This window comes from Artibeus jamaicensis, unplaced genomic scaffold (genome assembly GCF_021234435.1).
Source record: "Artibeus jamaicensis isolate MK-2021 breed Jamaican fruit bat unplaced genomic scaffold, CSHL_Jam_final contig_76, whole genome shotgun sequence".
Taxonomy (NCBI): Eukaryota; Metazoa; Chordata; class Mammalia; order Chiroptera; family Phyllostomidae; genus Artibeus; species Artibeus jamaicensis.
The window spans coordinates 21,303,655-21,330,530 of NW_026521954.1; the positions used below are offsets into that span (position 1 = coordinate 21,303,655).

At 41.0% G+C, this 26,876-nt stretch overlaps 1 long non-coding RNA gene across 9 annotated transcripts in view; it reads left to right on the forward strand.

Annotated features, from left to right (window-relative positions):
- The first annotated feature begins 2,452 nt into the window (after positions 1-2,452).
- Positions 2,453-26,876, forward strand: part of LOC119035479 (uncharacterized) — an 83,274-nt gene continuing 58,850 nt past the window's right edge. For 7 of the 9 annotated variants that reach the window (XR_008392838.1, XR_008392839.1, XR_008392840.1 and 4 more), the window contains exons 1-4: positions 2,453-2,610; positions 11,611-11,749; positions 17,909-18,011; positions 20,193-20,244. This is a non-coding gene — a long non-coding RNA (uncharacterized LOC119035479). Of the gene's footprint in view, positions 2,611-11,610; positions 11,750-13,881; positions 13,933-17,908; positions 18,012-20,192; positions 20,245-26,876 lie in introns of all 9 variants that reach the window. The other 2 variants (XR_005079811.2, XR_005079813.2) reach the window with 2 other exon arrangements.

The following is a 26,876-nucleotide window of genomic DNA, read 5'->3' on the forward strand; positions in this document are numbered from 1 at the left end:
CCTTTCACCTGGGAAAGAGGGGGTCCGCACCCTGCCAAAACCATGTGGCTCCCTCTTTCACCTCACCAAGAGGGGGTCCTCACTCTGCTGAAACCGCGTGGCTCTCTCCTCACCTGGGCAGTTATCCCCTCATGTCCCGGAGCCAGTCTTTTCCAAGCTCTCACACACACCTCTCACTCAGGAGTGCAGCCCCTCCTTACATCCTGAGTCCCTGCTACTCCCTTCTCCCTGGATCCAAACTTGGCCACTGCTATTTAACATATCTATGAAACCAGTTAAAGGTTATAGATATGTTAAATAACCATTCCAGAGGTTAGCTGCAAAACTGTTGCTGTGCAAAACAGTTCTCAATGGCCCTGCTCCATTGTCCCTTCCCCCTGGGGTGGGGGGCGGTGAGGACATCTTATATGTCTCTCCAATATTCCTATACACTTTGAATTCTGGACACCATTCCAAATCTTTTTGGGCCCCCCCCCGGCTGTACCCTGTATCAGTATTAAATTTTACACACAGAGTTTCACAAACACCCACTTGTTCTACTGACATAATATAATCAAAGATAGATAGATAAATAGATAGATAGACAGACAGATAGATAGACAGACAGACAGACAGATAGATAGATAGATAGATATAGCTCTTCCTCACAGTAGAATTCCAAATAATAAATGTAGACAAAAATAAGAATCATAGTAGGCAAACACCACAGTAAACTATATTGCAGAGAAGATCCACAAGTTAGAGAGTGAGAATTTGAGAAGAAACAGAATTTGCATAATATCAAACTATCTTACCCAAGGCATTTGCCAACAACAACAAAAATAGAAAAATTACAATGAAAAAACTTGATGAGTGCTGACTTAACCGAGGTGAGTCACCAAGGTGAGCACAACCCAGGTAGTGCTTGAGGTGAGAACTACCAGTGACAGATACACAGCCATCATGAACTCCTGACGTGACGTAGAGAGGACACCACCATGTTTTTGTGGCAAAAATACATGACAACTCCAATGAGAAGAATACATTACACAAATCCAAACAGACACATTCTACAGATTAATTGGCCAGTACTCTTTAGAAATGCTAAGGTCATGAAAGGTAAGGACAGACTGAGTAACTGTTATGGACTAGTGGTACTAAGGAGATATAATAAGTAAATGCAATGTAGAAACAAATTAAATCTTAAACGACAAAAATGTTATCAGAAAAATTAGTGAATTTTGAAATACATTTGTCATTTAGTTTATAATATTGAATATTGTATCAATGTTAATCCTTGGTTGTGATAACTGGAATATAGTTACATAAGATGTTGTTACTGTTAGCTTTAGAGGAAGCACGTAAGCCAAAGGAGTGAAAATTTCATATTGGTTTTGCAACTTTTCTTTAAGTCTAAAATTAGTTCAAAATTTTAAAAAAATTTAAAGCATGCTACTTTGATTTCCATTTTGCTCTTGTACCTTGCATGTGTCTTCCAAAAGTGTGACCGTCTCTGGTCATGGCACTAACAAAATAACAACCAAACCTAATGTAGGTTTCTTGGAGAGCTTGTAACAAAAACAACAGTAATGAGTTCTTTACATTGTTCACCCAAATTGCTATCTATAGATGTAAATAAGGAACTTAAAGCTAGTCATGGGCCTTACACTTTGCTTTTCCAAGTTTCATCCATATGATTATGATAACAGTGGTGTCTGCAGAGGAAATAGCAAGAAATTAATCTTGACAAACCAGCCGTGTTTCTGAGTCAGAGACCTTCTATAATACTAATTTGTTTTCAAAATATGTGTCATACCACTTTTATTGCTTATCCCTTAAACTCGTATTTTTGGCTATACTGTGATTTCACTCACAACAATCTTTACCAAGGGTAGCATTTTCCAGGAATGTAATTCTCATGGTTGGCAATTTTCATGGTTATTAATTCCAGAAAGATGAAGTAGCCTATGCAGGTGGGCTGTTTCTATGATGAGCCACATTTAGGGCCATTTTGTATAAAGAGGTTTTTTCATGCATAATGGGAGGTAGCCTGGAGTTTCTTAGAAAGGAGCCCCAGAATGGCTTTTAAGCACAGACAACCTTGGATAACTACTGCTCATTGAGTGTCTTCTGGGTCCCAGGGACATGCTTGATATTGGCCTATGTTATCAGAGTTAATTACATGTCAAGGTAGCTATGAGTAGAGTCATTCTAAAAAATGCCAAAACTGAGATTTAGTTTTCACACAGCTAATAGGTAGCAGGAGCCAAGATCTAAATCTTGAGTGCTCTGCCTGGAAAGGCAGACATGTCCCTTTCCTGTAAGAAGACATCCAAAACATCGGCGGTCTTGTATCTTTAGAGATAGGATCAAGATGATTTTGGCACATGAATAGCTTCAAACAATCCAGAGACCTTTGGTCTGCTAGGGACGATTGTTGTTTGTGCTGTGTCAGAATTATCTGAGCACATGTTGTTCCCCAGCTGATGTTTCAGTGAGCAGTTACTCTCTGTCCAAGGAATCCCCAAAGGATCCAGAAGACAACCTTAACAAGCCCCCCGTGGGCACAGCAGCTCCCTTCCAGAGGTGATGACACTTAGCCTGGACTTGAGAAAAGAATTATACAGACAGGTGAGTGCGGGGACTGGGTTCCAGGGAAAGACGGCAATGTGTACAAAGGTTCAAAGTCACAAACTAGGAAAAACTGCTAATAGCACAGTACGACTAGCATAAAGGGATACTTTCCATGGCACCTGTGTGCATGCAGAAAGCACAGACAAACAGAGTTCAGTCAAAATTATTGGAACCTTTATTAGAACTTGCAGTTGAACCAAGGAGACACCGCTGCCACACAGGAAGCTAGTAAGTTTTAATCAACAGTAAAACTCACCTCTGAATATATTGTAAATCACCTCTCAGACACTTTACCTTCCCCTGTGCCTTCTCCTCACTCTCTCAACCTCAAAAGTATATGACAATTCATTTTTTAAAAAATAGAGAACAAAAATATCTCTATGTCTTAATAGTTATTAGGTTGAAAACCCAGTGGTTACTTTATATTTTTAAAAGAGATAGCATATTAAAAACTATTATTTCTTACCATTGAGCCCCTTAACACAGAAGCTTGATTCAGGCCAGTAGATTTGCCAATTTTACTCTGAAAGAAAAAACAGCTAGAGCATCTTACCTGAGTGTTATACCACCCTCATCAATAACAGACTCAACATTAGGCACTGGGAAACGATACTGCTATTCACTACCAACTATTCTGTCCAAGGCACTAAACATAATAACAGTGAATATTTATTGAATGTGCACCCTCTGTTGGGCCACAGGACTTCACAAGGATCTTCTCTTTTATCCATCACAACCACCCCAAGGTAAAGGTTCTAGAATTATTATCCTCAGTTTATAAGAAGGAACTGAGGTATAAAATGGTTAAGTAAGCTGTGCAAGAACACCAATAAGTAAGTAGCAGAACCCAGCACTGACCCCAGTTGCATCCGACACCACAGAGTCCACATGACCTACCCAAAAGCCCCACACTGTAGTGAATGATTATCCTGTGGCAGTGCTGTGCCCATGACTTCGCAGACCTTGTAGGTTATAGGCAGAATTGAAGACTGCTATTACAAATGTAGTGTAGTCTAACTGCCATTCAGTTTTATTATGAGTCCTCCAACTTCTTGTATGAAGAGGTGTGATCAGTCAGAAATAACGGTGGATAATTTGTGCTTTCATAAGAAGAGAACTAGGTGCTCTAATGGCATACCTTCGTAACATGAAGAGGCCATCTGGCTGGTGGCACAAACCCAATAGGACCCAGGTGTCTCCACACTGGGACAGGGAGCTACATGTCACGCCTGCCAGGGACAGCTCAGGAGGTATGCCATAGGGGAGCAAACTGAATAAGGGCAGAAGATGCATTTTAAGGAAAGAGTCTCTGTTCTAGTTGCCTCCCACTGATTGTCCAATCTTCATGCTCCAGCCCTCATAAAAGATTATCTAAAATTTAGAGTTCTGATAACTTTCTCAGGACACACAGTTGGTAAGTAGCAGAACAACACTAGCCAAAGCTTTCTCTTTCCTAGTCAGTTGTTCTCACATCTGAGTTGTGCTGAGTTGATGCTTGCAACCTCATGGGAAAGAAAAGAGGGATGCTTAGAAGTAACCCACGCAAGTCCCATCAAGCTTCAAACCTGTTTTGCTCCCTTCCCTCTTGTAATAGGTACACCCTAATGTTTCCTTCCAAAAGGCGTGAGGAGGTGAAAGAAGAGGGCAACTCTTCTATCCTCTTCAGGGCAGCAAGTTCAGGGCAAAAGGAAATCAAATTGTAGATTCCAGTAGAGCCAAATAACCCTCATTTGGCTTTTGCTTAGAGAAAGGACCAAAGCGTGTGAATAGAAAAATAAAAACAATGAAGAGGATAGAAGGTGGGAAAAATAATGAAAAAAAGGAAGAAAGAAATTATGCAAATTGACTGAGGAGCTGCAGACCAGTCAAACTCCCCCAACACTTGTCATCCACCATCTTCATGTTCATCATGCTCGCCTCTCCTCCCTGGGGTGAATCTATAGCCAGCTTTCTAGGGAGGTTCAAAAGCTATGTTTACTACTGGCATAAAATAGTTAAATAAAGCACTGCTAAGATACTGATTTAGCAAAAGTATGGAAATGAAAGGTGATACTTGTGGAGAGCAGGACCAATAAAATGGCATTGGTCTGGTCAAGATAGTATGAAGTATATAAAACAAAGTGGAATCACTCATGTCAACCAAGATGGCTACCAGTCAGCCATGACACTTTTGTTCAAGAGGGAAACTACCTAAGACACACTAGACACATCTGACAAAGAAACACACCCAATACATCTACACACATGATCAGAGCCATGTCTGCAGAGTGGGAACACCCACAGATAGGCTCCTATAGAAATTCTCCACTTGGCATCAGGGATGCAAAGACACATAACAAAAGACTCAGAAGGGTGGAGTGTACCACTTTCAAGGTATAAGTGAAGTGGGTTCCAGACCACTGCTGAGACAGCCGAGCTCAGCACAATAGAGTGCTGCTCCACACCACGCTGATCTCTCTTGACATCAGCCACCAGAGGCTCTGCCCTGATGGATTTTGTCTGCCATGCTGCCCACCTGGATCCAAAGAGTCTTTCTTACAAGACCCTGGAGACTCCCTTGCCCACTGTGCTATCTCCTGGACCTGCAGACTGACACTCTGGGACTCAGCTTCATTATCCCTCATTGATTGCTGTGTAAGTGTTTTATATTTCTCTTAGATTACTAGAGTATGAGTAGGATATTAATGTATGTTGATGTTCTATTTTGAATTAACCTTCATTCAATAAACTGAGTGAATAGCATGGTTACCTAATGTGACTCTTGTCTATTCCTCGGTGCCAGGCTGCTCAGGAGGCAACTAGCCAAGCAGTTGCCCTGCTGACCTGTGGGAGAAACTATATCACAAACATAGGCTTGTGACAATACATTGACAATCAATGGATTGATAAAGGGGAATGGGCAGAACAAGGTGACTTGAAGACGGCTCTGTAGCAGCACTGTGCATCTGCTCTACACAACCACTAGGGAAATAAGGTATCCACTAGGGTTCTCAGCTGCAAGGAGCAGAGCCTGGCTCTGATCCATTAAAGTGGAAAGTAAATTTATTGAAAAGTTATTGGAAAGATCCTACAATCACCAGAAGGATGGACAGCCAGACTTTGAAAATGGACAATAAGAGAAGAGGGCATTTCTCATCACTGCCATTGGAAGTCTGGTCAGTGAGAACCTTGCTGCCAGAAAAACGTAGATTTGACAGGAGAGATCAGCAAAGGGAGAATATCAAGGTTTGACTAGTTTCCAGTCTCATTGCCTTTGGCTCAAGTTGAAATAAAAATGCCAGCTATTATTGGTGTGACCCCTTTGATCCTCTAAAGCATGGGTCACAAAACTCTAGTTGTAGAACCAGAAGTCCTAAGTTCCAGGTGCATCTCTGCCACCAACCAGTTGGTGGGTGACCCTGCGAATCATATTACTTTGCTCCAGTCCAAGCTCTGCATTTGCCAAGTGGAAATAGCAACCCTCAACCTGTCCATGCACAGGGCTGCTGGGAGAAGTGAGAAAGGAGACACAAATGATAATGAAAACTATTAAGTCCCTGCAAAATGCTGAGTCCACTTCATGGTCATTAACTATTCATTATTACTGGAAGGTGTTACAGCACATGTAAAAGGCAGTGTCTAGAGACAACCACCCCACGGTCAAACACTGGCTCTACTTCTGACCATCTTGATGGCCTTAGAAAAGCTTGCTTGATTTTCTGAGCTTCAGCTTCATTCGTTATAAGATGAGGATAAGCACATCTATCTCACAGAATTAGAACATGTAGGCAAGCCAAAAACATTGAAATTGAGAACAGGCTGACAGTGATTAGAAAGGAGAGGGGAGGGGATAATGGGGGAAAAGGGTGAAGAGTTTACAGGAACAATTATAAAGGATATATGGACAATAACAAGGAGGGGTGGAAATGGGGGAAGGAGGTGAGAAGGGCTGGGGTGGTGGAGAGGAGTGGGAGGAAAAGGCAGAAAACTGTACTTGAACAACAATTTAAAAAGCTTTTTTTTAAAAGACCATTGGAAATTTTAAAAAAATTAAAAAGAGCATGTATGTAATGCAGAGTTCCTGGCACTTAAAAATGATCCATAAGAATAATCAAAATAAGCACTAGCAGCAGTAATAATAATAATCATGCTTTCTCTTCCCATGGCTACTACTAATTCTCTCATCATCTATAGCAATTAATCACATATAATTTCATAACACCTTTTGAATTACTGTTTGGAACTGGTAACTAAAATTTTATTTACATTCTACCAGTGTTGTTGTTGGCACAGAATCTCTTTAAAAGGTCTGTTTGATGGAACTCTTTTAAGCCCAGAAAGCTAAAAATACTGTAGAATCCTCGCCTCTTTGTGTCAATCGCAGCAAGGAAAGGGTTACTGGGGATTTGGAACACTTGCTGAAGCGTAAAGCATCCGACCTTGTCAGGAGCCCTCTGGCTTTCACCAGCACTTCTGCTCTGCTCTGTGCAGAGTCCTCAGTGGAAAAGTACTGCCCAGACTCTGTGAATTATTAATCTCATCATGACGTCAAATATCCGCTAGATAAAAAGAACCAGTGGCCTCCACAATAAAAATCTTAGAGAAAACCAAGAAACCTGTGATGTCCTTTTGACCACAGTCAGGATTTTCCCTGCTTCTCTTCGGGGTGGGACACCCCCTCACCCATTCTCAGCTTCCTCATGCACGTAACTCAAGTGCCATCAGGTTAAATAAAATACTACTGATTCTTTTAGGGGCCCAATCTGGAGGAAAAGGCTTTAAATGACCCTCCATTTAGTCAATGATAAAATACCAACTGTAAGTGAGTTTATGTTTTGAATTCATAGGAATTGGAGCACAAGAAAAGGTTGAAGGTCTTTTCAGTTTTTTATTCTCCCTTTAAGAACTGGTTGCTGAATTCAACATGCTAAAAATCACTGGAGGGTAAAAAATTATTGACACATGGAAAATACCAATAGTAAAAGGTCCATAGAATCTGTCATATTCTACCTTACTGGAGAAAAACAGGGCTTTGAGCCAAGTTCTTAGTAAGACTAACCTCTGAAAGAACAGATTCATTTATAAGACAGAGAGATAAAAATGACAGGACAAAAAGGTCATGGGTCAAGAGATTTGAGTATTTTAGCCTTGAGCTTTCCTTCAAAAGCAATTACTGAACACAGGTATTCAACAGCATACAGACATACCTACCAGTGAAGTGCCATCTACCATTTACGTACCATCTCCTATGTATCTGCCATTCTACAGGTGCTTCCCTCATACTATCTAATTTACCCTTGCTGCAGATGGAGGAGATATCATTGTGGGCCCCTTTTGCTTTTGAGGAAATGGATGCTTAATAAGCAATGACAAAGGTCAGCAGAGTTGAAATTCAAACCCAGACTTATCTGGATCTAAAATCCTTAAGAAGCATATCATTCAGCAATAGTAGAGCCTCACAAGTAAACAGGTAATGCCAAAGTAATAATACACAATTACCAAGACAGCATTAAATCTGTAACTGCTAGATAGTGTCTAAAGCCGGGATGTCAAACTCGTTTTCACCAGGTGCCATATCAGCCTTGCAGTTGCCTTCAAAGGCCCAAATATAATTTCAACTCCTTAACTATTAAGGAGTAGTTACATTTATACAGTCCTAAAATTATTTCAGCCCTTTAAAGGCAACCATAAGGCTGATGTGGCCCCCAGTGAAAATGAGTTTGACACCCCTGGTCTAAAGCCATAAGGAGATGCTCAGGACTGAGGGGTTCCCAGGATGCAAAAATCTCAGGGCTAAACTTGGGGCTACTTGGAACAAACCAAGAGAGTTAGCCACCCCAAGGGAGGTGGGGGGTCAGAGAATGAAAGACAATCTGTTCTAAGTTGAGCAATTTGACCTTTGTCTTATATAAAAACAAGATGACTTACATGGGTACACAACTGTTTAAGTCATGTGGGGAGGGTGGTAGAAAGACAACCCAGATCCTGGGTCAGTAATAAATTAGAGATGGCCAGAATGGTGGCTGGAAGGCTTAAAATAAAGAGAGAAGACAGGAAAATGGGAAATGAAGAGAAAAATGTGAAAGAAATAACATATTTCCTTCTAGCTCTAAGACTGCAATTCTAAGATTAGATTTTTCAAATGAATCTAATCTACTCAAAACAGCAGTCCAAACTATAGCATCTTGGAGTGGAACCTTATTCAGAAACAGGATTGTTGCCGACATAATTAGTGAAGATGAAGTCAGATCCCCTTAGCCTAGACCCCTAATTCAATGTGATTAAGGTCCTTATAGGAAGACTGTCATGTGAAGACAGACACAGAGGGGACTTCATGTGATGATAAAAGCAGATGATGCGATGATGTAGCTGCCAACCAAGGAATACCAAAGATGGTTGGCAAACCACCAGAAGCTGGGGCGAGGCAAGGCAAGGAAGGATTCCCCTACAGGTTTCAGAGGGAAGCATGGTTCTGACATCACCTCAATTTAGGACTTCTGGTCTCCAGACTAATGTGGGACAATGTCTGTTGTTTTAAAATACCCATCTCGTAGGATGCTGATACAACAACCTCAGAAAACTAATTCACTAGCCAAACTCTATCCCAACTTTCTTTTACCAAAAAGAGACAGGCTAGAGATAGTGCTGAATATGAATACTCAGCTAAGAAACTTCTAGGAAGGGCCACCAAACTGAGTGTTTTTCTTGGGGCATTGAACAATCATCTCAACAATCCTGTAACAATCTAGTCACAGGTGAGAAACTTGACACTCAGAAAGAGGCTGCAGTTCACCTACAGCTACTTAGCTAGGAAGTGGCTCATCCAGGGTTTGAACTCATTTCGATCTGACTTCTAAACACAGATTTTTTTATTTTTCCTCCTTGGATTTCCTAATAAGAGTGATTTAAAAAAATCCAAGGCAGTGGGCCAGATGAAACTGAAGAACCTGGTGGGGCCCTAAGCATTTTCTGAAAGATGAGAAGAACGATTCTGAGGGGACTGGGGTTGAGGTGGCAGGAGGACAGGCAGAAAAAAGGCTTCTTGCTGCACTGCTCTGAGTCACCAAACTGTGATCACATCCTTATCCATGGGACATGCTGTTCATACTCTCTTTGGGATCTGGACCACAGTGGGAGGCAAAGGCAGCACCTGCTCAGAGAATGCGGAGAGTGAACCAACCCTGGAGGAAACCTTGGGAGCCTTGCAGAGAAGATACTTTGCCTAAAGTTAATTGCTTTCTGGATGGACATCTGATTAGAAATATCATATGCAAGCCTCACCTGCCATGGTTGTCTACTGTTTTTAAAGTAAATGTTCAAAGAATGTAAACCTCCTAATATATGTCTCCATCTCCCATGGAAAACAGAACAGTGATTATTTTGGGCCTCAGGAAACTGGGATGCAGTTATGGAATTCATCATTATTCTTGTGCAATCTTGGAGAACAGAGAACAGATCGGATGAGAAATACCAGAGGAAAGCATGCCGTCCGCAAAATTAGCATGAGTCATTGTTCCAAGTGAGAGTCTGGGTTTTTTAATCAGGAATTTAAAAAAATTTTCAAGCAATGACCCCTTCATCCTGATGATGAAGCTGTCGTATTTGGAAAGGAGGGAGTTTTTTTGGTCTGTTTGTTAAAGACATACCTGCAGCAAAACTTATAATAGAGAAGAAAGGCGCAAGGCCAGAAGACAGCAAACAGTAACTTAGGGAAGTCGTGTTTCTCTCAGAGACTCAGTTTTCTCACCTATAAAATGAAGTTTTTGACCCTGATGTGTTCTGTCTTCCACGGTCACTCTTCTCTCTCATTCTCTCCCTCATCCCACTCCCTTTGCTTTCAACTCCCCATTTTTCCATTGCCACAATGAAGAGAGAAAGCCAACTAGGAATTGGTGAATGAGCCTGGATAGGGTGCAGGAAGGGCCCATGTGATATTATGCAGAGTTTTATATGAGAGAATGAGGGAAGAGGTTGAGATATGGTTTTTGAAGAATTCATTCATTTCACAGTGTACTCACTATATGTGTTTCAATCAAGTGCTAGGCCTTGGGGTTTGTAGACTAGAATATCACTAGGGTATTCTACTAGAATCCAAAAGTACTGATTAAGAGAGAAAGAAAAATAGTTAATTACAATTAAATGTTAAAGTCAAGGAAACACTCAAGGTATATTGGAAGTAGGCAATTACAGGGCCTTACCTAGTCCTTTTAGGTCAGGGGAAGTTTTCCAGACTAAGTAAGTCTAAGGAAGAGATTGGGAAATAGAATATTCTAGAAAGAAGGAGCATTGAGTATAAGCAAAAGATCAGATGGTTAAGTATATCTGCAATTTTAAGGCAGGTGGCTAGCACATGGAACAAAAGGTCAAATGACAAAATGCCATATGGGCCTTTTTTCAGTAAAAACAATTGACTTTTCATAATGGTCTGCATACAGAGCCAAGGAAGCCATGATCCCTTGGCTGGCACTAGCATACCTAGCAGTGAGCCCACAACTGTGATATCCCCATGTATGAAAACCATCACTTACCATAGTGACACAGTCATTGTGTGATGCTGTACAGGATCTGCACTGAAGGGCAGGCACATCCATGTGATTCAGCTGAAAGAGAGTACCTAAGGTAGCACTACATTCTCCATCAATGATAGCTCTACCACTTACTAGAAATGTATCAGAGTTGAACAATGTGAGCTTTAAAGTCTCTTCCAAACCAGAGTAGCTTAATCTGCATTCACTACTCCTCTCAGTGGACATCTATTTAGTCATCTATAAGAAAGAACGCAAGACCCAATTGGTGATTTTTCTGAAAGTTTTCACCAACAATCTTATTTATAAATTCTTTCCTCTCCATGTACCCCAGGATAAACCCAATCTTATAAATTTTTCATCTATTAGACAAATTGTAATTATCAAATACTAATGTTTAACTTGATATTTCAGCACTATAAAGCAAACAACAGTATTGTGGTTTAACTAGAGATTTCTGCATATTAAAACTGGCTTGTACTCTGCCATGTAGGAATTCAAGATTAAACACCTCCATAAAAAAGACTCTTCAAGTTCCCCACCAGCAATGACAGCCTAGGCATTTGAGTGACACAGAGGAAGCTGGATCCCTTCAAGATTTTGAAGACATGACCTGAGGAGAGCAAGCAAAGGTGAGCATGCATGTACCTCTGTAAGGAAGAACATTTGAGAGCAATGTCCAGAACAGTCTGTGGTAGCAGGGAAGCCCAAAGTACCATGGAATGTATGGGTGTGCAGGTCTGACTTAGAAAGTAGATGGGTCTTTGAGTTGAGTATTCATTTGACTTTGACTAAGGCCAAGTACTTTGGCACTGTGAGTCCCATTTCCTCTTCTGTGTACCAGATCAATGAGTCTTAGCTGGAAAGTGGTGTTTAAAAGATTAAATGAAATATTGTATGTATAACAACTAACTATGCTTGGCACACAGTAGGTTTGCAAAAGTTTGTTATGATTACTATTGTAATCATAACAATGACAGTGATACTTCATCAAGAGGTTTAGATACCAAGACGCAGTTTAATTTGTTTACTGTGCAGAAAGTTGTGAGTCTTTATTGCTCTAATGACAGATGACTTTACAAGCTGCCTAGGGATAGTGTGCAGTTGTCATTGTAGATAATAGAAGCAAAAATGAGAGAAGAATTAATGAGGAAACCAGACAAATACGGAATGCAGGGCCATCATCTGTCTGGACCGCATCAGTGCAGGGGAGGGAAGGGATGACGTAAGTGTTTATTTCTAACTCTCCCTCTCTGAGAATGCTGAGTGTTTTCTGTCTGGCTTCTGTTTTTAGAGCTCCCAACACACTTGGACTCAAAACAGCATTCTTTCTAAATCTTTTGGTGTTCTCGTTGTTGGCTTGTATCCCTAAAGCACCTGTGAGCATGGTGATGTTTTTGCTACCCGGGTAGGAAGGTTATGTGCTCCCTAAGAGGTAGGAAATTTGACACAGAGATTGATCTTCTATGAGTTAAACCAGAAAGTCAGTACAGTTAATATGAGATATGCAATGTCACTCCCCAAAACAGAGTGGGCCCCAGGCCAGCAGGATGGGGGTTAACCTCAATGAAGATATTAAAGTATCTACAGAAAAATTGTTTTTGTCAGGAGGAAACTGATCAGAATGGGAACATATAAAAAGAGAACCACAGAAGTAATAAGTGAAGTGTGAGTCAGGCAATATCCAAGGTCATACAGCTTGTCCAATAAATTGAAATGTCATGGATGCTGATCACCTTGAGGACAAACCCCACAAATCTTTCACATGACCCATGAGACCCTACATGACTTAGCCCCAGCACATCTCAGTCCCCACCTCCCTCAGTCTACTCTCACCCTCACCCTGGCCTTCTTGCTACTTATACAATGGTTGTTTTCTTGGCTTAGGACTCTCTTTCCCCTAATATTGTGCGGCTCCTTTCCTCACTTCATTGCTTAAATTTAACTCCACAGGGAAATCTTTCCTCACCATTTCATCTAAAGTCCATTCAACAGAGAGCCAGGACCCAACAACATATGCATAACTTGTGACAAGGTCAGACATTGTCCTGACACCCATAGATACAATGCAAAAAAAATCAAGTGCAAAACCAAGCAAATATCATGCCAGGAAGAGCTGCTTTAAAAAGTTGAAAGAGAGATACACAGAGCACAACATAAAGCCAGTAAAATATCTAGTTTCACAGATGGCAATGATGCAGCAATACATCCTGAACCAAGAGAAAATCATCCAGAAGGAGCTTGTTTATTGGAGCAGGGTTTTATTGTCATGAATCTGACTTGCTAAAGCAAGTGTGTATCTTCTAGAATATTTATTCACTCAGTCCTTTATCTGTATTTAGTAAAATTTTTTGTTTCTTTTCCCAACTCAACATTTTTGAGATCTTAATCTTACCAACTGTGGTTTACAAAATCATGGATTTTTGAGAAAACGATAACTCTGTTCCATTCCAATTTGGCAAAAAAAAAAAAAAAAAAAAAACCACAAACCCACTCCAAATGGAAAATGAAGATCCTAAGATGTCACTATACTCCCAAATCCAGTAAATGTTCTTTGTCCTAATAGCAGTCTCACCAAGCAAGTTTCTCATTATGACTTGGCCTTTCACACAGGTCTACAAGGAAAAGAAAGAATTAAAAATGTGCACCTGAACTTTCTGTCTTCCTATTCCAACTACATTTCTCACTGTCGATCAATATACAGCATAAATAATCCATTGAGTATTTAACTTATGCTTTTGTATTTGTGTGTTTGTATCTTTAGGACTGTAGAAAAAATCTTTCATGAGCACTCTGATGGTGATAGGAGAGACAGGTATGTGGGTCTTTACATCAGGAAAGAATGGAAAGAGAGAAAAGGATAAGGTATTTTTAGTTACCAGCTTCTGAGCCCCTCCTAACGTTCAATGTACACCATTTGGAGAAATGTAAAGAATGGAAGATGCGTGTGTATATGTGTGCATTTTGCTATTCCAGAATGTTTTTTGGGGAGACAGAGCTGGGGGGAAAATGTGGTTTGACTTCTTGTGGATATTTTGAGACTGAGAGAAGGATGAGGGTAGTCCCTGTTCCAGCATTGTATCTCTGAGGATGTGGGGATCGCAGAAGAATGGCCCTGAGAGAATGGCCCTGAGAACCTATGTTGTGAACAAAGTTCATAGCATTTGTGGTCAAGTTTGGTGCCTGAGGAGTAAAGCCATCCTTCTCTAAAGGATCCTGAGAGTCTACATAAGGAGCTGACCCAGTGAAACCATCCAGTGAGTGAATCTTGAGTCAACTCGAATAATCTGAAGTCCGAAAATAGATGGTGGTGCAAGTACTCTAAAGGGGTGAAGAGCTTTACAAACCATTACAAATGAACTGGTGTCTCATGTACCAGTCTTACCCTCACTCAGCATCCAGACAAATCAGGACTCTGATTCTTGCCCAGTACAAGATCAACCCTATGATGGTGAACACCAAAGGGATGTCATCCTCCCAACTCCTGTCCAGTCTCTAGGAATAACACTCACCACCCTGTAGTCTCTTCTTCTAAACTTCAACTAAAGACAAGTGCTGGCCCTGGCCAGCATGGCTCAGTTGGTTGGAGCATCATCCTGTAACTGAAAGGTTCAATTCAATTCTCAGTCAGGGCACATGTGTAGGTTGTGGGCTCAATCCCCAGTTAGGATGCATGCAAGGGGCAGGGGATTGATTGATGGTTCTCTCTCACATTGATGATTCTTTATCTCTCTCTCTACCCATTCTTTAGAATGAGAATAAAATAAATCTTTAAAAAAGATCAAGGCTGGTCTTAGAACTTTCACAACTAGCTATAGTTTCTAGGAGTATTCCAGCCAAAAAAAATTAACTTTCTATTTGTTCTGGAAATGGTTTTATTAGGGAAAAGAGGTTTCTAATTAAAAATTAAATAAACTGTAAGGTATTTGTTATTGACTTTACTTTATAGGCAAGAAAACCGAAGCTCAGAAAAGTAAGGAAATCTTCCCTGCCACTCAGCTAGTATATGACAGTTCCAACCACAGTCCCCCAAGCTAATGCTGCTTCTACCAAGCCATTTTGCAGTCATAAGAAGACTTAGATGTTATACAAAGACATTACCCACTTATTCTTTTGAAAGTGGCACCTACTGTGTGCCAAACTTCACGTTAGGTCCTGAGGATCACAGTTCCAGTGCTGAGGAATAGAATCGTTCTGAAATAAAGGCAAGCACTTTCCCTGGGGCTTACTCATGGCAGGTGCTTACGTGGTTTTTCACAGGGGCAGAGCAATGCAGGTAGAGAAAGGAAATCTTGAAAAGACACATCTGGGTTTCAGACACAACATTTAAAGCAAATAGAGGCATATAGGTTTGAAAGGGGCTATGACTGAGGTCAAGGAACAGCAGGCTTCCTATTCTACTTAAAGAATAAGGGGCACATTTCAGGAGTGAAGAAGTATGAGATTATGCACCACCTCAGGAATTAAAACAGAAAGATGAGTCCTTGGGAACATCCCAGAAGGAAGACAGGATCTAAAGATCAAGAACAAGGCTTTAAAAATTCTGACATTCTGGAACCTTAGTTCTTTTAGTTCTTCTTTACTGTTGGGATTCTTACTCTTTCCATCCTTTCCCTTGTAGAAAGTAGTATTAAAATCCTTAATTCAAAAAAGGTCCTTTGAGTTTATGCTTAGCAGCACCAAAACAGGGAGATAAATAGACTTGGACTGATTTTGAATGCATGGTGGTGGCCATTTTGAATAAGATCAGAAGAAAACTGAATCTCTGGAGCCTGTGATAAGGTAAACATAGGAAGTAAGCCTGGATTGAGAGGGAGCCCTGGGGGCAAACAATGGAGAAGTCCTCTCCCAAGCTCTGGGCTAAGGATTCAGGAATCCGGCTCCTACCTCTGAAAGTCTGGACTTTGTTTTCTAATCCAACATTCCTAAACCCTTTCATCTATATTTCTGGACTCAACCTACTGCCGTAGCAGAGCCTGTTGGCTGTTTAATGATAGTTTAATGAGGTCTTGGAGTGTCCTAAAGGAAGGCTGGCTGGCCTGCAGCTTTCCCTTTAAGGAGGGGCCTGTGAATCTAGGTCTGCATTAAGTATGAATCAAGCTTTCTGTGGCTGGTGCACACATGAGTGAAATTCGCCTCCATATCAGTTGTTCCTAGAGGGGATTTTTTTCCTGCATTACACCTGCAGAATGCCATCCTCTTTTCTCTGGCAAGCCTGGATACATGATTAATATTTTAAGCCTTCCAGGTTCTGCTTTCCCTAATTTCAAAAGTGCCTGGATGTTGGACTTTTAAAAAATGTATTTATCTCCCCATCCAGACGGCAGAGGAGGAATTGCAAGTAGAAGGCAGAGCCACTGGGGCCAAAACAAATCCGGGCAAATCTTTAAATTGCTTCTGCAGTCACCTGGGCTTTCTTTCATTAGCATCTCAGATGCCACTTCTCTCCCCTGCTGACCTTAATTTTGGAGAAAAAGAAAGTAGAGTTGTAAGAGGGCATTAAATCTTTTCCTTCCAAAATGTAGACTGGACATGCATGGTGAGTGAGCATTCTCAGCTCAGTTCAGAGAGAACTCTTCCTGGCTTCTCTTTCTGTCCTGGGTACTGCCATCCTCCCCGCTCAGCTCTCCAGAGATTCCTCTAATTTCTCCCTCCCGTGAGCTGCTCCTCTTCTCCAGAAAGCACAGAGCAGTTTCCCCCACAGGGCTTCTTGCATTCACCTCACAGATGGCTGCAGGCATCTGGTTTTCTCCCCATCCCCAGACTCCTTACAGCATGGCTCTTGCTCAAAAAGCAGAAAGAGCCTTAGCTATGAAGGCAGGAAGGGTTGGCTGTGCACCCCAGAATCTTGGGCCCCAGTGCTTATGCTCAAATTCACCTCTGATAGGAATTTCTAAGCTGGGACATGCCTCCTGCTCACATTAAGCTTCAGTGTCTTTAGCTATAAAATTAGAGATAGTGAGGATAGTAAACAAATAATAAAAAGTAAATAAGCAATAAATGAGAATACAACCCTGACTCAAATGTCGCAAAATGTGTGCAAACTATTACACAATGGATTGCACATGTCAATTGCACATGGAGTTTAGGAGTGTGTGGCCAGAAAGATGCTCGCTAAGTTCCCTCCATCTCTAAATTCCTAAGGGTTGATCCATATAATAGTCAGCTATCTACTGAACAACCATGTCTGTGTTGTGAGGTAAAGACACAAAGAAAAATAGGAGCACTGTTTCCTCTTGTAGTGTTCACAATCTAGTGAGTCAGGCAAAGTCACCAACAGCTACAGGAGAAACTCTGGTCACTGCCTTACACTCAGCCAAGTACCCAGGACAATGGAAGCCTGTCTGTCACTAGGAAAAGTACCCTGACTCATTCCCAGGACACACTGAATGTATGCGACCAGTAGATACCTGTCTATTACACCAGGTGCTTCTGCCCCCACCAGCTTTTGACTGAACACTACTTACCCTGATTGCATTGAATCAAAGATTGCTACGTATTGACAATGAATTATGATGGGTTAGGATGGTAAAGACAGCTGCAGAGACACATGCCTTCAAAGTGCCATGCTGCAGAGCAGGACAATGATAGGACTTGAAAGCTGAGGGCCAGGTATAAGTCATGGCACTCCCTGGTTCTGTGAGTTTGGGCAATACACTTGATCTATTTGAGACCATGACCTCCCTTTTAAGATGGAAATAACTACCTGCTTGTCAACAGTGTTGTGAGAAATAAATGAGATAATGTATATGAAAATATCTTTTAGATTGTCAACCTTTTTATAATGTTAGTTTCAGAGCCTGGAATAAGAAAGAGCTAAAGAAAATTCATGGAAGCAGTAAAGACAAGATGCGAAGGAGGAAAGGAAGAAGAGGAGAAATGAGAGATACACAGGTAGCATTTTAAAAACTGTAAAATGGGGCAATACTGCCAAGGCCTCATAGGCTTTTGGAGTTCGGAGTAGAAAGAGATGATAAAAGAGTAATAGGACAAGGTTTTCATTTTAGTATTAATTTTACATTACTCCTGTAACATTGAATAAGGCAGATTTGTGCAAGGCAATACCAAGATAAGACCATTTCAAAGCAGCTGCAATCATCAATAATAATAAACTGAGGCTGTGTCAACAGGGATGGATTCAATATATTGGAGCAAGACTAAGAAGAAAGACAAGGTGAGGGATGGAGGTATTAGGGATAATTCCAGATTTCTCTCTGGAGCAGCTGGCTTTACCAGTGTGTTGTTTAAGTAGGACAAGGACTCATTAAGAGATTGTTCAGAGAGGGAATGGTGAATTCTATTATAGACATGTGGTGTGGAAGCTTCCATTGGACAGTCAGCAGGGAGCTGGGCACACAGGTCTGAAAATGAGAATCACAGAGGTGGGACTGGGGCAGAGAAAATGACTGAGAACGCCCCCTGGGAACTGTGGAGAGTGAGATAATAAATGTGGTATCAAGACAGAACCTTGAGAGCTCCAGTATTTTTATAGGGTTCTAAAAAGTTGTCATCAAAATCAGAAAATTCACATGCAGTTGTCAATGGTAGTTTAAAAACACCAAATCTAAAGTCAGACTGACTGTTCTCCAATCCCAGCCCCACTACTTGTTAGCCTGGGTAAATCAGTTCCACTTCCTGAACCTCAGTTTTTCCAAATATAAAATGGGAATAGAGAAGCTCCTGTTGGAAGAGCTAAATGAGATAATGTTCTAACGTGCTCATCTCAATGCCTGCTTCATGAACACATAAATATGTAATAATTGTTAGATGTTTTAAGGAAATTTGGAGCTAAGAATTTTATTTGTATTTAATTTTTTTTCTATTCTCTGAATGATAGTGGTTTCCCAGGGTACCACTCTGGAAAAGGACCTCATAAGCATTGTCCTTTCCTCCCAGAACTGCCATTGAGTAGTCTCCAGTATCTGTCCATCTCTTTCTCGTTCACTTGGCAACCTTGCACCCCACCTCAGGCACGACTCATGTTCTACTTGTTAGAAATTTAGATGCATTTGACCTCCATATGTGCTGGTCCTGAAGGCCCATGTGGTGTTACTGGGGGCCCTAGACAAGAGCCTCTGCTGTCCACCACACAGGGGTCCCCTGCCAAGTCCCTCACCACCACACTGCTGGTCCCAGCAAGTCAGACTGTTGGCCACTTCTGTCCTGGTTACTCTGCCACTTCCCCCTGCTGCTGCCTCCATCTCTGCCTCAGCTGCCACTTCTAGCAGGCAGTGGCCCTGTGACCATTGCCTCTGGGATTTGGGGGTTCATTCACTCATTCAAGAAATAGTTACTGAGTTTCTGTTATGAGCCATACTGAGATAGGCATTGGAGATATTGAGGTAATAAGACCTGCCCCAAGGAGTTTATCACCTGGGAAAAACATGTGATCAACCATACACATAAATTAAACACTAAGATAGTTTCAAATAGTGATATATGTGATGAAGGAAATAAACAGAAAGATGTAATAGATAGGATAGGATAGGATAGGATAGGTCAGGTCTGATATGGATTTTTGAGACCATGATATTTATTTGAAACCAGGAACCCTAAAAACACAACCTTAAAACTATTGTGAGCATGAATGTGAGTGAATGTGAAGAGGAGAGGAGAGGAAATAAAGACTAGATTTTTCTTATTTGAGCAATGATTAAAGCCAAGCACGTTGCTGGATATCTTCTTAGATTTGCATTTCTCATTTGCAACTCTCTTTGTCCCTCTTGAATTAAGCAAGTTTAATAAAAGACATGCTCTCCCCTTTCCAATGAGCTGCAGAGAGGACAATGCTTTGAATTACATGATAGATTTTTCTGTTTCTGCCACTCTAGGTGCCTCTATATTTTAAAGTGTTTGATGAGTGAGTATAAGAGGCTCAAAGATACTACCACATAGAACACAAACTGGAGTTTCTTTTCACTGACTAAAATCCCCAGCATCACTGACTGCTTGGAAATAATATCACAACTTCTCAGACCTGTGCGGGACTTGACAGTTTGCAAAGTGTTTTTGTTGGCTTGATTACATTGAAGATCCATAGCCACCATGTGAAATAGTATTTTCTCTGATTTACAGAGGAGGAAACTGAGGCTCAGAGAAATCTGGAGACCCTCCAAACATGGCACATGTAAGTGATGAAGCTGAGATTCAGTCTTTGGATACATTTCCTATCACTGTTATTTTGAGGTTTCTGAAATAGTCTCGGGTCGATTTATGGCACTGGGTCTCTCTTAAATTGTACTGTTGGCTTTTATTGAGCCATAACTTCTGCGGTCCACATTTCCTGTGGCTCTTCTGCCCTGAGGCTAAAAATGGGCACCGCTGTTTTTCTGGCTCACTCATCAGGCTGAAAGATATGTAGGACTTTAAGCGTCTCCCCTACACTCCCAGCAGTCCAGAAAGGGTGACTAAGCCTCCCCTCTTCAACACCTCTGCTGTCCTTAAAGCCTAAACAGAGACTTTACTTTCCCCCTCATGCCCCAAAGCTGGCCAGGAGGCTGCAACTGCTGCCAGGTTGGCACTGTCTATTGGAACCTCCCCTCCGTGTCCACAGTGCCAGTGCAGGTTACCTTGTAATGAAGGGAATTCTGCTCCTCTTTATATCACTTCACATAGGGTTCCCATCCCCTCCCTGGTACAGCCCCACCCTGAGCACCTCTGTGGTACAGGTGAGGAAGCCAGGACACAGTCAAGTCAAGCCATTTGTTCAAATTTGTATGGGTAGTGAGTGATAGAAGGGAGATTTGAACTGAGGCATGTGAGATGTCAGGGCTCACATGATTAACCCCCACTCTCTGCTGCCCACCTCAGGGAAAGCGTGCAGTCTCACACAGCTGCGTCCAGCAGCAGCGCCTCTGCTCTTTGATAAGGCACATCGTGCAGATGTGCCCCTCGCCCATCCTTACAGACTCAGGTCAAAATGCCTGGGGTGTATATCTATCACCTCCTCTTTATCACGTCACCTATCAAAGGACTCTTGTTTCCATGTCTTGCTCACCATGAAGAATACTACTCACCCATAAGAAAAGATGAAATAATACCATTTTGGGCAACAGGAATGTATCTTGAGAGAATCATGGCTAAGCGAGTAAAATCAGACAGAAAAAGTCAAGAACCATCTAATTTCACTCATATGTGGGACATAAAACTAAAAGCAACAAATAAACAAGTGAGACAAACAAACAAACAAACAAAAACTCATAGGCACAGACAATAATATGGTTACCAGAGAGAAAGAGGGTTGGAGGCAGTAGAAAAGGGTAAAGGTCAGATACATGGGGAGAGAAGATTTGACTTTGGGTGGTTAGTACATAGTGTAACATACATGTGATGTATTATAGAATTATACTCTTGAAACCTATGTCATTTTATCAACCAATATCACCCCAATAACTTTAGTAACTTTTAAAAGTTTACAGATTAACATTTGAACAAAACAAACAAAAAATTCCTGGTCATGAAAACATGAGGGATCTGTCTTCACACACACACAGGTACATGCACATGCATGGATCAGTGTTAACACGTGGCCCCTCTTTGCTCAACTGGCTTGAGAGTGTAAGAAATTAGCATCTGTCCATCTGCCAGCACAGTGTGTGGTATAGAGCACTCAAAAAATTTTTTTGAGTGAATGAGTAGAGCCTACAGTGTCTAGATATTAGCATCTTATTATTAAAGCTTTTGAACTAATTATTTTTAAGCACACATATTCTATCAAAGGAGCAGTGGGTTTTATGGGGACAAGTCAAGTTTAGCATAAACCGAGGTTTGAATGTGACCTTTTACGAGCTACTTAATTTTTTGAGCTGCCACACACCAAACTCCAGTGAAGAGCTGGTAATGTGATAAGGATTACAAATAGAGCTAAACCTTGCAAGAGAGCGGACACTAGATAAATGCTCATTGCTCTTTCAGCTTCTTAAATGGTAACTGTGACCATCAGAGACTGCTTCTTATCTGACCCTTTCAGGTGTGAACAAAGGGAAATGGTCTTAGGAGCTAGGACACCCAATCTCAGTACTGAATCTCTGAGCAGTCAGTTAACTGTTCAAGTCTAGCTTCTCGCATTCCTGTTCAATGAAATAAAAAAAGAATAAGTATCTTAGCATGTATTTGTGAGGATAAAATTAGACTATACTTTCAGAAAGAGACAGAACAAATCCCATTTATCAACCTCAGCAATATTGACTTTTGTAGCTAGAAAATTATTTGTTGTGGGGGCATTGTAGGATGTGTAGTGGTGTCCCAGTTGTGACAACCAAAAATATACCCAGACATTGCCAAACGTCCCCTAGGATTGGGGTGCAAAAATGTCACTGGTTGAGAACTACTGAGCTAAACAAATGGTGAGTATTACTGCCGGCCTTTTTCCAAAATAGAATTAGAACAAGAGTGTGTGACTAGCCTAGTGCAAGGAAGTGAAACCCTTGCTTGGACCAGGTCTCCTCTTCACGTCACTGTGATTTCATTACATGTTGGGTTTAGGACAGGGATGTATCACTTCTAACACATGTGTGGTAGACTCTGGTTTTCAATGTGAACCATACATGACTTGGCTTCTCCTCTCTTTGTAACACATTAAATAAAAGATGTTATATATCCTTTATTTCTACCTATTAACTACAAGTGAATGTGTAATTCATTCTAAATAAGAATTAGGAACAAAACACATTCCTGGGTACAAACTGAGTCCTTACCATTTTTTGTCCCTTTGCACCTAAGGAGAGTCAGGAAGGTGTCTCCTAACTCTCATATCCTCCCAAGCCCAAGGTGCTTTTCATGGTCTCTGGAGGCTACCCTAAGATGAGGAGCTCACTGACTCCCCTGTAACTCTTTCTTGCTGCTGTTTGAGACCTTAGCACTATGTCTCAACCTCTGGGAAGGCCACTCCTTAATTCTACCAACCCCAGAAGGTATCCTTGCTTTATATACACTTTCATATGTAGATCTCTGGTCTCTGACTTCTGTTTATCTTAGAAGCATCGAGCTTTCCTGTGTCAAAACTAATTCAGCATTTCCGCTTCTGGGTATATGACAAAGAATTGAAAGCAAGATCTCAAAGAGATTATTTGCATACCCATATTCATGGAAGCATTATTTTAAAAAGCCAAAAGATGGAAGCAACCCAAGTGTCCATATATGAAAGAATGAATAAACAAAATCTGCTCTATTTGTACAATGGAGTATTAGTCAACCTTCAAAAGGAAGGAAATTTGGATACATGCTACAACATGAATAACTTGAGGGCATTGTATTAAGTGAAATAAACCAATCCTTCCCCCCAAAATGAATATTACATGATTTTACTTATATGAGATGCCTGGAGTAATTAAATACATAAAGACAGAAGGATTGGTTTTCTACAGAAAGTAGAATGGTAGTTACCAAGGTCTGAGGAAATGGAAAATGGTTGCAGAACAATGAAATATGTTTAACACTAGTGAACAGTACACTTAAAATGGTTAAGTTGGTAAATTGCATGTTATGTGTATTTTGCTACAATTAAAGGTAATTTTTAAAGAAGCAGATAAGCTTGTGTATTCTACCCATTTCTGCAGTGTGGATTCCACCAACTCCTCAATGGTCTTTATTTTCCTTGTACTCACTTATATTTCTTTAAGGTATAGGAGAATCTTTTATTTCTCTGTATGATCCTTCCTTGGCATTTATAATAGTAAGATTTAGACTTCTGGTCAAGATGGCAGCATCAGTAGTAAACATAGTTCACGTCACCACATAACCACATCGAAATTCCAACTAAAATATAAAACAACTATCATTCAGAACCATCAGAAATTGAGTTGAATAGAAGTCTGATAACTACAGAATTGAAGAAACCACATCCATCCAGACTAGTAGGATGCATGCACATATGGGATGGGCTGCTTCTACATCCATGTGGGGTGGATAAACACATTCAGGAAGGATATCTTGGAATGAGGAGTCTCAGCCCGACACCAGGGGCCCCAACCTAGAGTTCTAGTGCCAGAAAGATAAGCCTCCATAACTTCTGTCTGCAAAAAACAGTGGGCATTGAGTCAGTGGAAGAAAGTTCTGGAGTCCTAAGCAGTTCCCCTTAAAGAACCCACACACAGATTTACTCAGACTCACTCCCTCTGAGCTCCAGCACTGGGGTATCTGTTTGGCATATAAAGCACCAGTGGCATATAAGAAGAAACTGAAGTGTCTAGCATCAAGGTGAGAGCTGGGGAATAGCTTTTTTCTAGACAGAAAGTAGAGCAAAGGCCATTGCCCCTTTTCTGAGTCCTCCTCCAAAGAGCCACAGAGCTGGCAGGCAGATGCCCTATCTGAAACTCCATCAACCAGGCTAACACTGATTCCTCTGGAGATCCTCTGAGACTCCATCCCACCCAAATTATGCACCCACACAAACTGTTAACCATGACTTTTCCATATGAATGGCTGGTCTTAGCTCATGCTTTACAACTTCCTAAATCCTATCAAACAAGCAACAGCTGGCTCAGTAAGCAGCCAGCCCCCATATTTCTTACTAAGTTGCCCTAAGTCTGGCATTAGCAGCAGCCAGCTTAGATTCACAGCTTGGCTTGACCTGGGAATATCCAGACCCAGAAAAGTAGCAGCCATCTCAGATTGCATTATAGCTCATGCAGGGTGGCCCTGGGCAGAACACAGGTGGGAGCTGAGCTTGGCCTGCACCACCCAGGAAAACCCAGAGCCTACGCACCCAGTAAACAGCTATAGACCATGTTGTAGTACCACCACCCTGCTCCTACACAGCTGATCCTCCACAGAGGATAGAGTTTGGTGGTCAGTGGTCACAGCAGTCCCTGAATTGGCCTGAATGCAGCTGATCGGCCTGAATAAATCCCTCCCATTGACCTGCCAACAGCAATCAAGGCTCAACCATAAGAGGAGCATGTACTCACACAAAGGGCACACCTTGAGTACCTAGCTTAGTGGTGAGGGAGGCCGTGCCACCTACTCCATTAGGCAACACTACCAAGACACAGAATCAAAGCAGCTCTACCTAATACATAGAAACAAACACAGGGAGGCTGCTAAAATGAGGAGATGAAGAAACATAGTCCAAATGAAAGAACAGATCAAAACTCCAGAAAAAGAACTAAACAAAATGGACATAAGCAATCTATCAGATGCAGTGTTGAAAACACTGGTTGTAAGATGCTCAAAGAACTTAGTGAGGACCTCAATAGCATAAAAGAGATCCAGTCAGAAATGAAAGATTCACTAATTGAAATAAAGAACAATTTATAGGAAAACTACAGTAGAGTGGATGAATCCAAGAATCAAATCAATGATTTAAAACTTAAGAAAGCAAAAAACAACCAATCAGAACACCATAAAGAAAAAATCCAAAAAAATAATAATAAAGATAGTGTAAACAGTCTCTGGGACAATTTCAAGCATTCTAACATGCATATCATAGGTGTGCCAGAAAGAGAAAAGCGAGAAATTGGAAATCTAGTAGGAAAAATAATGAAAGAAAACCTTCTTAATTTGGGGAAGAAATAGAAATGCAAGTTGAGGAAGCACAGAGAGTCCCGAACAAGATGGGTGCAAACAGGCTCACTCCAAGACACATCGCAATTAAAATGCCAAAGATTAAGATAAAGAGAGAATCTTAAAAGCAGCAAGAGAAAAGCAGTTCGTTACCTACAGGAGAGTTACCATAAGACTGTCAGTTGATTTCTTAAAAGAAATTTTCAGGCTTGAAGGGATTGACAAGAAATAGTAAAGGTCATAAAAAGCAGGGATCTACAGCCAAAATTGCTCTACCCAGCAAAGCTATCATTTAGAATTGAAGGGCAGATACAGAGCTCCCCAGATAAGAAAACACTGAAGGCATTCATCATCACCAAACCATTATTATATGAAATGTTAAAGGGAGCTATTCAGGAAAAAGAAGATAAAAACTATAGACAATAAAATGGCAATAAATACATATCTATTAAAAACTTAATCTAAAAAATAAACTAAGCAAACAAGAACAGAGACATAATCATAGATGTGGAGACAATTTTGAAAGTTGCCAGATGGAAAAGGGGTATAGGGGAGTGGGTGAAGATGTGAGGGGATTAAAAAGTACAAATAGGTAGTTACAGAATAACCGTGGGGTGGAAAGTACAGTGTAGAAAATGGAGCAGCAAAAGAACTTGTACACATGGTCCATGGACCTGAAGACTGGTGTGGGGATTGCCTGAAGGAGTGGGTGGTGTTGGGTAGAAGTGGGTAAAGAGAGAAAAAATGGGACAACCATAATAGCATAATCAATAAAGTATAATAATTTTAGTTGTAATAGATAAATATATAAATAAAGCATTAAGATTCATCTTCTTCACTGACTTCTCTCACCTCATTTCTCTTTTATTAGAGAAATAAGGCAATATTTCTCTAATAAAAGTGAAATAAGGCAATAGGCCTCTTTCCCTCTATCTCTCTCTTTCTGATCCCTAATTCTAACTTTACCTCCATCTTCCTCTGGGTCACACTTGCTCTATTTCCTACAACCTGCCATATGAGATATGATCTGTCCAGGCCTTGCATTGGTTAGCTCAGTTCATTTCAACCACTTGAATCAAGCTGTGTTGTCCAATTAAAGTTTTATCTGCAGTAAAGTTGACTTTTTAATCATCCTCTGGCTCCTGGGGCTATTTTTCAATTGAATTCAAATATATTCTTCAAAATCTGAAAAAGAGGGGCTATGATTAATGATCACCTTCAAACTCAATCCAAAAATCTAGACACTCATAGATAATT